Here is a 16265-nt window from a genome sequence, read left to right as displayed (position 1 = left end):
TGTGAGCTGACCTCTCCTGGACTCCTCGATGTTGTCTGCAGCCTCCGCACAGAGACCACCCACCCACAACCTGCTCCGGTAAGCCATTTCAGAGACCAAAAGGCACCCCTACACCCGTCGTACGAGTTACTTACCTTCGGTAACCATTAATCTGGTAGACACGATTCTAGCCGCAGATTCCTTAACGTAGAACTATCCCCAGGCGTGAGACTGGATCCGGAAAATTTTCTTTGCCCCAGCACCTCTGTGCACCGGGGCGGTACCGTGTGACTCTGCCCTGACGTCGTCCGGAGGCGTGACATCAGCGAGGTCACATAAGACCCACCCCCGCGCACTGACGTCAGTTGTCTTCGGAGAACGTATACGCGCAACAACGCGGAGCCATCGCAACAAAACTGTTAGGATATGGGAACAGTGCGCGAAAAAAATCAGATAACCAAAAGGAAAGAAGCGAATGTTGAGGAACAGCACCATTCGGGGAAGTGCCAGGCACAGTGGCACCGAAAGTCCTAGAAGGAAAGAGCAGAGCAGTTACCGCAAGGCAACCTCGCAAGTAAACACAACATTCTCCCAGGAGACAGAAAAAACACACGAAAAATGGTACAGCAGACGAAAGAAGCCTGCAACCACAGTCCAATAACAGTGAAGGACAAGAAGTCCAGAACAGAAGAGTAACGTCAAATTACCCTAAGACAACACCTTCAAGGAGAGTCGTATCCCCTAAAAGAGCTAAGGCTGAGGACAGGCAAGGGACCCCAACTCAGAGGACTGCACATGAGCCAGAAATTTCAAGCAATGAAAAAGGGAGAAAGGTACGAGTAAGCCCGCACCGGATCACCGGGGTGTTGGGATGCAGAAGTACACACGAACCTACTGATCAATTACCCGAAAGCAAGGAGTGTATGCAAACAAACAAACAAGCATCCCTCCAGGGAGGAAGTGAAGGAGGGCACTCGGAGAAGACAGACCGCCCAGAGGCAAGCGAGTGCAGAAGACCAAGCTAAGGGTCCTCGCAGAACGGGGAGGCAGGGTGGGTCGTGAAGGAATCTGCGGCTAGAATCTTCTCTACCATATACATAGTTACCGAAGGTAAGTAACTCGTACATCTGATAGAGACTACTAGCCGCAGATTCCTTAACGTAGAATATATACCCTAGCCATACCCAGAGGGGAGGAGGGTCTACGAGAGAGCCCTACCAGCGTGGAAGAACACAGGGCCCCAAGAGGGGATGTGTCATTGGAACTAGAATGACGGTCCATCCCCCACCAAGCAGAAGGAAGCAAGAATGAGGCGAAAGGAGGCCATGATACCCCAAGCACATCCAAGATACATCCGCCAGAAAGCCCCGGAGAGACGGACAGAGGAAGAAAGAATCACCCCAAAACTCCAAGGAGAAGAGGTAGAAATGGAGGCAAAGCCCTCCACCAAAAAACTAACACACAGTGGAGGGGACAGCTCAATCGGCCACAGCCGTGAGACAACGAACAAGGCTGAACAACCCCACAGCCAAGAAAGGCAGGCGGGAGATGAAAGATGCAGTCGCTCAAGGCTTCAGCAAGAGGGAAAAACAGAAGGACCCACGCCAGGACCCTCAGTCTTGGACCAGAAAGAGCAGGTGGGCGCAGCAAGCACCACGAAGCTGAGCACCCAGACCAAGCCGAACACAGATGAAGGCAAGGCCAGGGAAACCCAGAACGACCCACTGAGATAGTTTCGGACAAAAACGCGACCCACTAAAGAAGCGGGACCAGCTAGGAAAGAAGAAGACGACAGAGGATGAACCCAGCCGTCAACCAGAATACAGAACTTGGAGCAGCCCAACCAACGCCCACACAACGATGAAGAACCCACAACAGCTGAATACAGCGACACCACGAGGAGGAACGGCAAAAGAAGTCCACATTCCCCAGCTTAGGGCAGGGCTATACAATAGCTACAAGTACCCCACTTAGGGTATTACACGTCCCAAAGAAAACATGGGAACCACTCTCGGGGGAAAAATCCCGCATCAGAGAACAAGAACATAAGACCTGCGGCAGGAACCACATCCGGCTTAGTAATCAGCCCAAAAATCCACACTTGTCAAACGGGGGCTGAACCAGGGGCCAACAGGAGAGGGGGGCCAACCAAGGGACCTCGAAGGCACATCAAATCACACAGAATATTTAAACGGCCCAAGCAAAACATCAGATTCTAGGAGCAAGTGGGATAACGTCTCCCACCAAGCCTAAAGGACCAACAGCCAGCCTACGGAGGGGGGAGGCAGACGGAGTCCTGCAAAGAGAGACTGAATGGAAGAGTCTGCATGAGTGTTAAACAAAAGGACCCCATCAAAGGGCAGGTGAACTAGACGTCCCCTAATATTCTCGGGAATAACAACATCCCGTAGCCAAAAATGGTGACGGAGAGCTGCAGCAGTGGCCATAGCACGGTCAAGAGCATCGGCAACAGCCAAGGCAGCACGCAGAACAAAGGCGGCCAACTCCCGACCATCCAACACATGGTGCCGTAGATCAGCACAGGCACCCTCATGGGAAATCTGAGAATGAAGGGACTCCACAGAATCCCACAGGCTGGAGGTAGCCCTGGTCAATACACAAAGAGTGTTGAGCACCCGCAAGGCAGCACTGGATGAGGCGAAGATGTTGCGCCGCGATGAATCCAACCACCGGGCCTCCAGAGAAGGAGGAAACACCACCACAGGTAAGGATGGCAAAGCCGTCCACAGAAGATGGCCTTGGGTAGAAGGGTGGAAGGAAAGGTAGACAGGGTTGTGCGGAGCAGGACGGTGGTGCTGCAGGAGCGGCTGAAGCACCGGATCACCCGTGGCATGACGCCCCCAAGCCCCCAGAAGAGAATTGTGGAGCAACGCTTCAAAGGGAAGGAACAGCTCTCATCCACCAGAGCCCTGGTGGAGAACCTCCAAGAGATTATCTGTAGGGAAAGGGGTGGCAGGCTCGCCCATCCGCAGAATGCCAGCGGCTGTGGAAATAGCCCGAACGAAGGCGACACTGGCCTTCGTAGGGCGCAGCGGGGGAGAAAGCAATTCCTCCGTGGGCGATGGCTGCAAACTGAGCCGTCCGTCCCCAAGACCACCTATAGGGGGGAGCGGTCAACCCCAGAATGGTTGGGATCCACCGACGAGTGGAGAATCTGAGGGGCCCCCGGGGAGGGTCGGAGAGGCCGGAAGAGGGTCCAACTATAGGCTGCGAAAAGGAGGGCCCGAAGGCTTAGGCCCCAGGGATGGCGAGGAGCACTCCATGGAAGATGCAGGTGAAAAGGCAATAATGCAGCGCCCTGTCTTCGGAGAGGAAGGAACCACCAGATGGCAAACTTCCGGAGAGGAGGAAACCTCCTCAGAAGACTAATCACAGACCCGACGCCGTGGAATCCGCCACAGGCGCCAGCTTGACGCCGACCGGCGGCAGAGTGGGCTGAGTCGACCTCCTTGACCACGTGCTCCCCAGGAGACTGCTGCGGGGTCAAAGCCGGTGCGGCTAAGGAACGGTGCCGAAAAGGCGCCGTCTCAACCTCACTCGGGGCAGCCGCCCGTGGAGAGGACCGAATATGCTACTTACCAGTATGCATCTGTTCTTGGCATGTAGGGCTGCTGACATTCATATCTGTGCATATCTGAGCATAGATCGCCGCCTAGTGTTGTGTCCGGATGATTGCACATTGTTGTCCTGGAAGAGTCTTCGAAGTATCACGAGATAGTTGGCTCCTCCCCTGGACTACAGTGCGCATGGGCATCCTCTCCATCCTCAGATTGTTTTTCGCCATTGTGGCAGAGATGGAGTGTAATACAGTGAGTGATGTCCATGCTAAATAGTAATTCCGAATTCTACAGCTGCTACAGGCGCCGGGGAGGAGGGTGGGCGATATGAATGTCAGCAGCCCTACATGCCAAGAACAGATGCATACTGGTAAGTAGCATATTCGGTTCGAGGCATGTGGGCTGCTGAATTCATATCTGTGCATAGATTATATAGCAGTCCCTCCTATTAGCGGCGGCTGCCCGTGCCAGCTGCAGCAGTCTGAAAAAGAGTTTTGAGAACAGCCTGTCCTACAGCTGCCTGCTGTCTTGAATGCACATCTACACAGTAGTGTTTCGTAAATGTATGTGTAGTGGACCATGTGGCTGCCTTACATATCTCTTCTAAAGGAATATTCCCCAGGAAAGCCATGGATGCTCCTAACTTACGTTTGGAGTGTGTTCTAGAAGGAATGGTTAGTGTGCGTTTAGCCTTTGCGTAGCAAATTTGTATACACTTAACTATCCAACTGGCTATTCCTGCTTTGGAAATGGGGTTGCCTTTGTGCTGCGGAGAAAAGGCAACAAACAGTTGTTTTGTTTTCCTGAAATCCTTAGTTCTGTCTATATAGTACATTAGAGCTCGTTTGACGTCTAATGTGTGTAGAGATCTCTCTGCGACATTTTCTGGATTAGGACATAAAACAGGCAGTTCTATGGTTTGGTTCATGTGGAACTGCGAAATCACCTTAGGCATGAAAGTAGGGTTGGTGCGTAGAACAACTCTATTTGCGTGGACCTGTATGAATGGCTCTTGAATGGTTAGTGCCTGGAGTTCACTAACTCTTCTTAGTGAGGTAATGGCTACTAGGAAAGCAACTTTCCAGGTAGGAAATTGAATCTCACAAGAGTGTAGAGGTTCAAAAGGTGGTCCCATCAGTCTGGTGAGGACCACATTTAGGTTCCATACAGGTGAAGGTGGGTGTCTGGGAGGGATCACTCTTTAGAGTCCCTCCAGAAAAGCTTTAATGGCAGGCACTCTGAATAGTGAGAAGTGCTGCCTGTTCTGAAGATAAGCCGCTATGGCGGATAAATGTATAACAATGGAACTGCACGCCAGATTGCATCTGTATAAGTGTAACAAATAACAGATAATGTTTTGAATAGATGCATCCAGTGGGTCAATGTCATTATTGTTACAATATGACAAACCTCTTCCATTTAGCCGCATAACATGCTCTGTTTGTGGGCCTCCTTGCCTCCTTGATGATGTTCATGCATTCTGGTGGCAAGTTGAGGTAGCCAAATTCTAAGACTTCAGGAGCCAGATCGCCAGGTTGAGCTGTTGCGGATCTGGGTGCTGAATTTCGCCATGGCTCTGCGTCAAAAGTCTGGGTGTTAGTTGCAGTCTTTGATGCAGCACCACGGAAAGTTCTACGAGCATGGTGCACCATGGTTGGCGTGCCCACGTTGGAGCAACCAGGATGAGTGTCATCGAGTGTTGCCTCAGCTTGCGTGCCACCTGCGGTATTAGAGGCGCTGGGGGAAAAGCGTCCGCAAACCTGCCTGACCAGTTCATCCATATCGCATTGCCCTGAGCCTGCGGATGTGGGAACCTGGCGGCGAAGGTTTGGCATTTTGCGTTTTCCCTTGTGGCGAATAGGTCTATCTCTCGAGGACCCCACTGCTGGAAGTACGGTTGGAGTACTGATGGATGTATCTCTCACTCGTGCATCTGGTGGCTGTGTCTGCTGAGCAGATCCGCCATCTGGTTGTCTTTGCCCTGGAGGTGTTCCGCCATGAGGAAGATATTCCTTTGAATGGCCCACTTCCACATGCTCTGAGCCAGATGAGACAACTGTGGAGAGTGCGTACCTCCCTGCTTCTGTATGTAGTACATGGCAGTCATGTTGTCCGTCCGGATCAACACGACCTTGTTGCACAAGTGTACTTTGAAAGCTTTCATCGCCATGAAGATTGCCATCAATTCCAGAAGGTTGATGTGCATCTTCCTTTGCTGTGCTGTCCATAGTCCCTGCACTGTGTAGTGGAGTACATGAGCTCCCCATCCCTGGATAGACGCGTCCGTTGTCAGGATAATCTGTGGCACAGGCTCTTGGAACGTTCGGGCCTTGCAAAGGTTTTGTGGGTTCCACCAATGCAGAGAGTTGAATGCCCGACCGCTCACCAACACTAGGTCTTTTAACTGTCCTTGAGCCTGATTCCACTGACATGCCAAGCACTCCTGAAGCGGACGCATATGTAGTCTCGCGTGCGGGACTATGAAGATGCAGGAGGCCATCATGCCTATCAACTGCATGAACACTCTCGCTGGGAGCGAGTGTTGAGGTCTGAATTTTTGTATGAGCAATTGCATGCTGTTTATCCTCGCTGAATTTGGCTGAGCTTTGGCTGCCAGAGTGTCTATAGTCGCGCCCAGGTACTGTCGCACGTGGGCGGGTTGAAGGTGGGACTTTGGATAATTCAGCGAGAATCCCAGACTGTGAAGATGAAGAATGGTGAGGGACATGTGGCTGGCACACAGTTGGGCCGTCTTTGCTTGAATAAGCCAGTCGTCCAGATAAGGGTAGACATGTATGTGCTGTCTCCCTAGGTGTGCCGCTACTGTCGGCAGACGCTCTGTGAACACCCTGGGTGCCGTCGTTACTCCGAAAGGGAGGACTTTGAACTGATAATGTTGATTTTGAATAGTGAACCTGAGATACTGTCTGTGTGATGGGTGTATGGGTATATGGAAATACGCATCCTTTAGATCCAGTGTTGCAAGGAAGTCTCCCTGACTGAGTAACGGCAGAACCTGCTGTAAGGTGAGCATATGAAAATGCTCTGACAGAATGTAACTGTTTAGAGGCCTGAGGTCTAGTATAGGTCTGAGAGACCCGTCCTTTTTGGTAATTAGAAAGTACAGAGAATACACTCCCGAGCCTTGGTCGTCTACAGGCACGAGCTATATGGCTCCTTTTTGCAGCATGCTGATGACCTCCTGCTGCAATAAGTGTAAGTGCTCTGCGGACATAGGACGGTGTCTTGGTGGTATGTTGGGTGGAGTGGATGTTAATTCCAAACAATACCCGTACTGGACAATGTCTCTCACCCACCTGCCTGTGGTGATGGATTTCCAGACCGGCAGGAACGGTATAGTCTCCCCCCGACAGGTGTTATATGGTCGGGGGGCAGTGACAGGGCGTCACTGTTTGTTATTGGCAGAGGATCTGGAACTGTTGTTTCCTCTTCCTCTGCCCTTGATGTTGTTTCCACGATATCCACCCCTGTTGTTTTTATTGTAGGTGGATTGTGTACCACCTTTATTGTACTGTGTCTGCTGTGTGGATTGGCCTCTTGAAGGTCCTCTAGTATTGGAGCGACGAAAGGAGCCACTCCGAAACAGCTGTGACTGCAGAGCCCCCATAGACTTCGTAGTCTCGGTGTCTTAATTTTTTCAAGTGTGGTGTCAACCTCAGGTCCAAATAAGTAGTCCGGGTTAACTGGCTGATTGAGGATAGAAGTTTGAATTTCTGGTTTGAATCCCGAGATTCTCAACCAGGCAGGTCTCCTTAACATGACACTAGTGTTAATGGCCCTGGCTGCAGTGTCAGCCGCGTCTAGCGCGCACTTGATGGAAGCATTGGTTATAAGCTTTCCTTCTAGGATTAGTAGTTCCGCACCCTTCTTGTACTGATCTGGTAGGTGTTGCAACAGTGTCTCAAGGGTATCATAATGGGACCTGTCATATCTTGCCAAGAGTGCCCGAGTGTTGGCAATGCGCAAGATGTTAGCGGACTGCGCTGCCACCCTCTTTCCTGAAGTTTCCAGTGTAGGAAGGTGGAGATCCGACTATGGTTGCCCCCGACTTTTTGCCTGGTGTTTTGCTGGTTTTTCGACTTAGTTGACCTGGGGCCCTGCTATTCAGGACCCCAGGCCCACTGTTCTCTCTGTAAAATGGATTCCATGTACTCGAGGTACATATCTAATTGAATACTGAGTCACCTTATCAGTCCCTGTAGTGTACCTTAGGTACCCAGGACATAGGTGTACCCAGGGCCTACCAGGGGCTGCAGCATGTATTATGCCACCCCCTGCTGGCCATCCAAATCTGACACAACTGGCTGATCAATCAGCTGGGGCAAGGTGGTGTAATCACCCTTTGCTTTAGATATAGTATCCCTATATCTAACCCTAAAATGGACACATATCCTCCTAATCAGTCACTCCTATGGCAGGCCTTATCAATCCTGAAGGCAGAGTGCTTGGAATTATGTGAGATGGCCAAAGAAGATGTCTCTCCAGACTGGACTGTCAATGCAGTAATGCTTGGTAAACGTGTGCAGCGAGGCCCATGTAGCTGCCTGACAAATGTCCTGCAAGGGAACGCCGCGTCCCAAGGCAGCAGTGGCTGCCGTTGCCCTCGTAGAAGGGGCACGTAGCACCACAGGAGGCTCCTTCTGAGCCAACAAGTAACATGCTTTGATGTACAGAACGACTCAAGAGAGATGCTTTGCTTGTGCACGGCCCAACCTTTTTTGGTGCCCACGTAGCCAACAAAGAGCTGGTCGTCCACCCGAAACTGTTGTGTGCACTTCAGATAGAACGATAGCGCAAGTTTCGGGTCTAGACGGTGGAGCCTCTCTTCCTCTTTCGAAGGATGCAGAGGAGGAAAGAAGGTGGGCAAAGTGATGGTCTGCCTGGTGTAAGGCAAGCCCGTCTGCGCCCGTCATCGCCAGACCATCGCCTCTCGCCAGTCCCCCTGCTCAATTCGTGCAACACAAAATACAGTACGATAGAAAGTCCCTTCTCGCACTCAAGCCGGACTCAAGATGCGATAAGCTCGAAGGCTGTCCTGGACAAACAGGTCTGTATTGCAAGCCCTGCAGTTTTCGGACACCCTCACCTGGTCTAGCTAGCCACAATACTACTGCATATAAGCACTTCTCCCTTACCATCCTCCAACTTAATGTCAGATCCCTTGTGAAACACCATGCCGATGTGTTTACCCTCATAACAGATGAACGTCCAGACATTATGTTTATATGCGAAACCTGGCTCCACGACGATCAAACCAGCATCCAAAATCTCTCGTTGCCCGAGGGCTTCTCTATAAAAACCATCAATAGACTCCAGGGGCGGGGGGATAGCTGTCATCTACAGATCGTCATACAACTGCACCTTTGAAAAGGAAGCCATTTGGGGTTGCGAAAGCGCACAGTTCAAAATCTCCACTAGTCCCCAGTTCACCCTATCTGGACTTTATATCTACCGGCCCCCCGGCCCCACCGCCAGGTTCATTGAAGAACTCAGACGTCGCCCACACTCTAGTGATATCCTCTCCCAACTTTACCATCTTAGGAGACCTTAACTTACACTTCGACTCCATGACCGATCCAACCATTAAGAACCTACAGGCAGACCTCTCTGCCCTTCAGCTAAACCCACTCATCCAAACCCCCACTCACTCTGCCGGACATCTATTGGACCCCGTCTTTTCCAACCTCTCAGACGCCACGGCTGACCCCCCTAAACCCATGGGCTGGACTGACCACTCTTATTAAATTCTCCCTGAAGGTCAGAGACTTGATTATGAAAAACACCTCCAGTTCCCGCTACAAGAGGCCTTGGCATAAACTGACATCTAGTGATCTTACTAACAAACTAGGCAACTTCCACCTCAACCCCACAGACGGAGACATTAATTCAGCCTATGCGGCCTTTCAAGAATGGATCAACTCAGGACTTGATTCCCTAATTCCAGCAAAGTGGACCAAAACTCGTAGTACCCCATCTAACCCATGGTACAATGAGAATCTTCTAACCATGCGGAAAGACTGCAAAAGAGCTGAACGCCAGTGGAGGAAAGAATATAAGAAGACAGATAAAGCCGCTTACCTGCTAAAACTGAGGTCGTACCACAAGGCGGTTCGTACCACCCGTGCTTCCTTTTATGCAGAAGCAATTAGCTCTAGTACTAACCCTTCAAAAACTATTTTTAAACTTGTACAAAAACTTAAAGATAGCTCTAATCCAGCTCCATGCATTACCTCCTCACAACAATGCGACGAACTTGCCACTTTCTTTACCGAAAAAGTAAAGAAAATCTATACCACCTTTCCTCGGAATCCACTGGAAACCTCCAAACCACGCAAGCCTGTGCCGGACAGTCCCAGTTTGTCACTCATCCCCAGCATAACCTATGACGAGCTTGCTAAACTATGCACTAAAGTTCAATCTGGTTCTCCTACAGACGCCATGAGACCCGCCAAATTCCTAGAATCCCTCGAGTTCTTCCTTCCACCCCTGACTACCCTACTCAACCTATCATTTTCCTCGGCGGTGGTTCCCACATGTTGGAAGCAGGCTTGGGTCTCTCCAATCATTAAAAAAACCCACCCTAGACCCATCAAAACCAGAAAATTTCAGACCAATTTCGTTGCTTCCATGGGCTTCAAAATAGGCAAAAGCCCATGTGAACAAGGTTCTAACCAACTACATGACGCAAACTCAAATCCTAGACCCCTCACAGAACGGCTTCAGGTCAGGATTCAGTACCGAATCCGCCCTGCTGACCACTATTGAACACCTACGGAACATCCTGGACGCCGGTCAAAGTGCTGCGCTGATTTTACTCGACCTCAGCGCAGCCTTTGATACGGTCTCCCACTCTCTTCTGCTAAAACGCCTCGAAGCCATAGGTATCAGTGACCTTGCCCATGAGTGGTTCCGGTCTTTCCTGACGGACAGATCCTTCCGGGTCTCAGACCCCCCATTTATCTCCCAGCCTCACCCCATAGAGCAAGGCGTCCCGCAGGGATCGGCGCTCAGCCCGTCCCTATTCAATCTTTATGTCCAGCCTCTCGCTGAAATAGCAAAAGAATGGGACCTTACGCTGGTGCCGTACGCCGACGACACCCAGCTGGTTATCACCCTGACTGAAGGCCCCTCGATCTCAGCTGCGAAATTCAAGAACGAATTAGAGGCAGTCGCACGCTGGATGTCACACAACTGCCTCCAGCTGAACGCTGGCAAAACAGAGGTGTTGCTCCTAGGAAAAAATCCCGACTATTGGACTGAGCACTGGTGGCCGTCCGCATTGGGCCCCATCCCCCCCCCCCCAAAAACGTGGTGAAAAACCTAGGCGTCTGGGTGGACGCCTCTCTTAACTTCCAGACCCACACTAAGAAACTGGCTGCTACCAGTGTGGGCCTGCTGAGGAGCCTTCATCCGATTCTTGGCTTTTTTGACCACTACACGCGCCAACTGATAGTCCAGTCCACCATCCTGGCTCGATTGGACTACGCCAATGTTCTATTCCTAGGCATTAACAAAGCTGAGATGGCGCGGCTACAACGGATACAAAACTCTGCTGCCAGGGCCGTTGTAGGCCTCCCTCGCAGATGCTCTGCAAGAAATACCATCCAGAAACTACACTGGCTGCGTATGGAAGCCCGAGTTCAATTCAAGGCTCTCACTACCGTTTTTAAAATTCTTAAGACTGACTGTCCCGGACTCTTACGTCCACTCCTGGAGCCTTACATCCCCCAGCGTGCCCTACGCTCCTCGGGTCAACATCTGGTTGTAACCCCCCGCATAAGACTAAGCAGAATTGGTGGCCGTTCTTTCAGAGTTTTGGGGGCAAAGCTTTGGAACTCCCTGCCTCCCCACATTCGCTCCATGACCAACCTCTTGGCCTTTCGCAAAGCGATTAAAACTCTTCTATTCTCCCCATCATAATCTTCACTAGCCCTTCCTCTTCCTCCCCCTCCCTTCAGGTTACTGTTATGGTTCAGCGCCGGGACGCCTCGTTGCTGGGGCAGCTGTTCGCGCTCAATAAAATATAATAACATAACATGTGGAAGGGCGTGACAACCTTTGGCAGGAAAGAAGGACGGGTCCTTAAAACCACCTTGTCCGGATGAACAGAAATGAAAGGAGGTTTAGAAGAAAGAGCCTGGAGCTCACTCACTCTTCTGGCAGAGGTGATCGCTACCAGGAAAGCAGCCTTGAGAGTGAGAAGACATTAGGGTCAGTTATGAAGGGGCTCAAAGGGAGCGCACAACAGATAGGTCAAGGCAAGATTTATGTTCCATTGAGGCGGAAACGTGTGTGTAATGCCTTTAAGGAAGAGATTAAGAACCGGGGACTTAAAAAGAGAAGGCTGGTCTGGAAGCCATAGAAAAGCGGAGATGGCCTAAAGATAACCTTTGGTAGTGCCCAGAACAGAGCACTGCTGGGCCAAAAAAGAGAAGGAACAGAAGGACCTCGGAAAGAGGGGCAGAAAGGGGATCCACAGCCTTAGCTGTGCACCATGCCACAGATTTGTTCCACCTGCAGCAGTATACTGATTTAGTGGAGGGACGCCTGGATGCCAGAATGACATCACAGACTCCGGGAGGAAGATCGAAAGCTGTCAACTATCGCCGCTCATTCTCCACGCATGGAGCAGAAGGCTGGACAGGTTCGGGTGGACGACCGGCCCCTGCTGCTGCAACAGAACATCCTCCCGAAGAGGCAGGTGGATTGGGGGATTGATCGCCATGCTGAGTAGCTCGGGATATCAGTATCTTCGTGCTCAATCCAGAGCCACAAGGATGACTTGGGCCCGGTCGAGTCAAATCTTCTTCAGCACTCTGGGCAGAAGTGTAAAGGCGGAAAGGCATACAACATACAGCAACTCCACTCGCAACGAAAAGCGTTGCAGAGCGAGTGCCGCCTTGGAAATTCCAACACGCAGAACTGATGACATTGTGCGTTCTCTTAGGTGGCGAATAGATCTAACCAAGGCTCTCCCCACTGCAGAAAGAGACCTTGCGCCACGTCAGAGTTCAGACGTCATTCGTGATCCATCATGCACCGGTGGCTGAGTTAGTCTTCCCTGGCATTCAGGGAACCTGCCAGGTGTTGAACCACCAAGGTAATGCCTTGATGTTTCAGCCATGTCCAGAGGCGCAGAGCCTCCTGACAGAGGGTCCATGACCCCAACCCGCCCTGTTTGTTGTAATACCACATGACAGTGGTGTTGTCCGTGAACACCTGCACCACCGGTGCAAGACGGATCGCCCAAAGCTCCAAAAGGTTGATATGGAGCTGGGACTCCGCCGGAGACCAGAGGCCTCTGATCTTCACCTTGCGCAAGTGGCCGCCCCATCCCAGGAGGTACGCATCCCTCACCACTGTGTGTTCCGGTTGGGGAAGGGAGAGGCACCTGCCATTAACCAAATCATGATTCGTGAACCACCACTGCAATTGTTGTGAAGGGCCCTCCGAGATCTTGACATGATCAGACAGGTTGCCCTGATGTTGTGCCCATTGGAACTTCAGGTCCCACTGCAGAGCCCGCATATGCCATCTGGCATGTTGCACTAGCAGGATGCAGGCGACATCAGGCCCAGGAGCCGGAGGGTCATCCTGACTGAAGCCCAGGATAGAGGCTGAAAGATCAGATTCATAGCCTGAATATCTGGGACTCGCTGCTCGGAAGGATAAACCCGAAACTGCATCGAATCAAGAATCGCTCAGATGAAGGGGAGCTTTTGAGAGGGACTCAGGTTTGACTTCGGCATGATGGAGAACCCCAGCAAATGCAGGTCGGCCATAGTTTGGAGGTGGGAGACGACTGCCTGGGGCGAGATAGGGGAAGACTGAAACGCCTGATCTGCGCAGATGAGCTGTGACTACCGCCATCACTTTCGTGAACACCCGAGGGGCACTGGTAAGGCCGAAGGGGAGAAAGGCAAACTGAAAGTGCTCTTGGCCAACCGTGAACCGCAGATAACGCCAGTGGGCCGGCAGGACGGGGATATGAAAATATGCGTCCTGCAAGTCCAATGCTACCATCCAGTCTCCAGGGTCGAGGGCAGTCAAGACCTGAGCCAGAGTCAAAATCCTGAACTTCCTCTTCCGAAGGAAGGGATTGACGTCCCTGAGGTCCAAGATGGGGCTTAGGACCCCTTTTTCATTTTTGGGGACCAGAAAGTAGTGGGAAAAAAACCAAACACGTCCTACTTCTGGTGCAGGAACGCACTCGATGGCCCTCTTGGCCATGAGGGCCGTGACTTCCTGTTGGAGAAGAGTAAAGTGATCCCCTGACATGCGGTGGAACTGAGGTGGCATGGCTAAAGGGGCAGACTTGAAGGGGAGGGAGTAGCCCCTTCGGACGATTTGCAGCACCCACCTGTCCAAGGTGACAGAACGCCAGTGGGGGAGGTGATGTTGAATCCTGCCGCCAACCAGCGTGGGGTGCACCCCAAAGCTCGGACTAGGAAGGCTTGGAGGCAGATGCTGCAAGAGCGGAGGTGGCGCAGAAAAAGAAAGAACGGACGTTAGCGAGCATGGGTGACGTCATCTCGGCGCCAGCGACAAATGCGGAGCAGCACAACGCCACATTCCAACGTGCAGAGGTACTGCTGATGGAAAACTTTACGGATCCATTCTGGTGCCTGGGGATATTCTAAGGTAAGGAATCCATCACTAACGTGTCTCTTTCAGATTACACACACACACACTCAAGACAGAATCCAGACCAAATAGGTAAGTATAACAAGTGTTTTTTAATGCAATTGGTCTTGCAATTGCGAGATTTTAAGCTATTGGCATTGTAAATGATAAACAGTTTAAAGTACATAGAAATCACTTTTGATTACTATTCCTTACTTTTGGATTACATCGACTACTCAGGGTGATATGCCTAGATATCACACGTAGATCCTACAATACAAGAAAAAGTCTTTTTCAGGTTTAGGATAGTTAGTTTTCTGCCATACAAAACACAGATCAACTGACATTTTTAGGAACAGAAAACTTGTAACATTTGTTCCTATGGGAAAAAGAGTTTTAACGGTTTACAGGTAAGTAAACAACTGGCTTTTGTGGGTTAGGACCAAGGTTCCCCAAGGTCCAGTTAGGCAGATCGCACCACCAGTGGAACTAGAGCTGCCGGGTGCAGAGGCCCAATGTTAGCTAATAGTGTTTGGGGCACTTTGGTTGGGGGCTATTCACGGGCAGGCCACTCGGTCTTGAAAGCCAAGTTCCTAGGATTAAGGTCAGGGTAAAGGGGGTCCCATGCTAGTACAAAGTCCACCCCACCAGCAGTGCAGGGTGCTTTGGAGGGGTGGGGAGCTTAATGCAATCCTATGGATGCCGGTTCTGGATTTTGGTTGCAGGCTCAGTCCAGAAAGTCTTCCCTTCCGGGAGGAACCAACAGAGCTGGTCAGGTAAGGTGGAGGGCTCGAAGACATTCAGGTACTCTTCTCCAGGGCGCAGGGGTGCCTTTTGAGATTGGATTTCACCTTACTGGACCACTTGCGGTTGGGGTGGGGGTGAGGGGGGGGGGGGGAAGTGTCTTCGTGCAGAGGCTGCAGAAGACATCTGTGAGTTCTGGAAGGATCAACCCACGGTGGACAGACTCTGGTGCGCTGGGGGATCTCGCTCAGAGCGGTGAGCCACTTAGACTCTGGCCGTAGGCGACAGGTGCAGCGATGGTTCCAGGCGTATAGTTTTTGCATCCTCAACAGGCTCAGAGTCTATCTTTGGAGTTTTTGAACAGAGCTGCTGTTCGCAGGAGATAGTCTTTGTTGAAGGCAGCCATTTCTCCCAGTGATTTTGGAGGACGCAGCTGCTGGGGAAGTCGATTTTTAGTGCACGATCTCTGGAATCTGCAGACAGGCCAGCAGGGCTGGGACCAAGTCCTTTCTTCTCCTCTGTGCAACTTCTTTCTTCCTTCTTTGTAGGTTGCAGGAATCGGAGGAGGCAAGGTTCAGGGTAGCCCCTATATACTAAATTTAGGGACGCTTACAGGAGTGGGCAGGTCGGGACCAATGGGTCCCCTCCTTGTGGTGGGTCCAGCCTCTATTATGCCACCCTCCAGTGGGAGGCGGGCACGAGCCTCTCGCTAATTGGCTGGGTCCCCTCATCTTCAAGATGGAGGGACTGAGATGTGTGCTTTGCCTCCTTGGCAAAGGTGGGCACACCTCTCTTCTGAACTAGTTTTTCCTGCCGATTCTCCTCAAAGTGGAGTTCAGAACCGGTGGGAGCAAGTTTCTGGGGCAGCAAGAGGCGGGGACAGCTTATAAAGGTGGCAGGCCTTTGAAGCTTACCCTTCATTGACTCAGCCCATCCTGGGGGAGGAGGCATGACACCTCTCTCCAGGATGAGCTTGGTTACTGAACCTAGAGAGGGAAGGCTCTCTACCCAGGGGTCCAGAAACCTGTCTGGTGGTGGCAAATGGCAGGCGGCCATTCAGGAACAACACTAGGGCAGATTGATTTTCAGGGGGTATCTCTAAGATGCCCTGTGTGTATTTTACATTAAATACCATACTGGCATCATGGTGGGTTTAATGTGCTGAGAGGTTTGCTAACAAACTTCCCGGATTTCAGTAAAGCCATTATAGAGCTTTGGAGTTCATAATGACCAACTCCCAGACCATATACTCTTCATGGTTTTACTGCACTTACAATGTCGAAGAATGAACTTAGACATTGTAGGGGTACAGTGCTCATG

At 51.3% G+C, this 16265-nt stretch overlaps 1 protein-coding gene across 1 annotated transcript in view; it reads right to left on the bottom strand.

Annotated features, from left to right (window-relative positions):
• The window catches only part of DYNC1H1 (dynein cytoplasmic 1 heavy chain 1), a 1654074-nt gene that overhangs the window by 29942 nt on the left and 1607867 nt on the right, over nucleotides 1-16265 (bottom strand). The gene's annotated exons all lie outside the window — the stretch shown is intronic.

This window comes from Lissotriton vulgaris, chromosome 9, assembly GCF_964263255.1.
Source record: "Lissotriton vulgaris chromosome 9, aLisVul1.2, whole genome shotgun sequence".
Lineage (NCBI taxonomy): Eukaryota > Metazoa > Chordata > Amphibia > Caudata > Salamandridae > Lissotriton > Lissotriton vulgaris.
This window is presented reverse-complemented; position numbering and strand designations above follow the sequence as displayed.